The sequence below is a fragment of the Cyprinodon variegatus genome, unplaced genomic scaffold, assembly GCF_000732505.1.
Source record: "Cyprinodon variegatus isolate N-32 unplaced genomic scaffold, C_variegatus-1.0 Scaffold1774, whole genome shotgun sequence".
Lineage (NCBI taxonomy): Eukaryota > Metazoa > Chordata > Actinopteri > Cyprinodontiformes > Cyprinodontidae > Cyprinodon > Cyprinodon variegatus.
This window is the reverse complement of record NW_015152227.1, coordinates 86,893-88,413: the sequence shown is the minus strand read 5'-3', so window position 1 is coordinate 88,413 and position 1,521 is coordinate 86,893. Positions and strand designations below refer to the sequence as shown.

Here is a 1,521-nt window from a genome sequence, read left to right as displayed (position 1 = left end):
GTTATCAGCAGCTCCTTGTCGGTGGACAACTCTGTGTCACCTGTTTTCCATTTATACGTCACAGGTCCAAAGTCAGCAGTGACTTGGGCTTTACAGGTTAGATTACAGCTGGTCTTTTCATCGTTGTACTTTATGGACACTGTGGGTTTTGGGACCGGTTCTGACAAAAACAGGAACAGATTATCTCAACTTGATTCAGGTTAAAACCTAACAAACCTCAGTCAAACCTGCTGAACTCACTGATAACCTGGAGTTCCTTCTTCTCCAGAACTTTGTTGTTGATCTCAACTATGTAGCTGCCGCTGTCCTCTAGAGTCAGACTGTTGATAGTTAAACTTCCACTTGTTTTATTAAAGTCACAGCGACCTGGAAGCAGGATCCAGATAAAGACATCATGGATGATGAAAATCTGAAGGTTCTGGGGTTTTAAGACAGGTTCTGCTCAACAAATGAACTTACTTTGAAAACTTCTGTAACAAAAAATGTCCTGTCCAAACCAGTCTAAGGTGAGGTCAGCATTGTTGTGCTTCCATGTTACTGACTTGAAGGGCTCTGAAATCTGACCTGGATTCAGAACAATGGAGCCACCAACTTTTCCATATATCAGATCAGCTGTGAATGAAAAACAAGAAAAATTTTACTACATGTGAACATTTTCTTTCTCTGAGCTGCTGTAATATTTAGCAATGTTTAGGAATTTAGCTGCTTAAACTACCAAAGATCCCCTGCTGATTGATTCAATACCTTTCTGTAAAAGTTTAAAAAAACGATCCATTGTGTCAGGAATCCAGCTTGTGTGGTCTGTTTTTGTGTTTCCTTTCCTCCTCCACCAGGTGGTGCCCCGTCCTCATTGTGTCTCCCTGCACACCTGCAGCTCATTGCCTCATTACCTGTGGAGTGTTCGTAAGCTGCTGACTGCCACTACCTTTATGCCAGAGTGTTTGCCAATACAGGGTTCTCTAGCCATGCTTAGTTTAGCAGAGTCTAATCTGAGTTTTTGTTTGCCAGTTTTGCATTATCTAGCCAAGCTGAGTTTTTCTGAGTCAAACTGAGTCTTAACTTTGTTTTTGTCTTTGCCTCTCGGCAGGAAGTCATCCTGCAAACTGAATTTGTTCTGTCCTTCTCTCTCTGGAGGGTTCAACTGAGCTTCTTACTGAGCTGGGGTTCCAAACAGGAAGGACCCACCTTCCCCAAGAGGTCGTTTGAGCTTCACACCAAGCAAAGGTTTCATCAGCCCCACAGCCTGTTCAAGTACTGCAGGAAATCTGAGTAGTCAGCTTCTTCATTTACCAAGGAACAACCGCAGTCTGATTAACTCAGTCCACCCATCACCAAACAAGACAATCTCTGGTACAATCCTCACTGTCTGGATTCCATAAAGGACACCTTTCCCTGGAGAAGTGAGTCCGCAACCTTTTTCTCCAATTCTAAACCTAAGATTAAAATTTCCCACTGAGCCTGAACTAACCGCAGTGTCTTCCCCTCACCTTCCAGTCCCTGTTGAGCAGTGCTCAGAGCAGC

At 43.6% G+C, this 1,521-nt stretch overlaps 1 protein-coding gene across 1 annotated transcript in view; it reads right to left on the bottom strand.

Annotated features, from left to right (window-relative positions):
* The window catches only part of cd58 (CD58 molecule), a gene marked incomplete at its 3' end in the record, with an annotated part of 16,420 nt that extends 15,955 nt beyond the window's left edge, over nucleotides 1–465 (bottom strand). The window contains exons 1-3 of the mRNA XM_015404524.1: nucleotides 460–465; nucleotides 241–366; nucleotides 122–160 (exon numbers count right to left, since the gene is read on the bottom strand). The remainder of the gene's footprint in view (nucleotides 1–121; nucleotides 161–240; nucleotides 367–459) is intronic.
* Nucleotides 466–1,521: the final 1,056 nt, after the last annotated feature.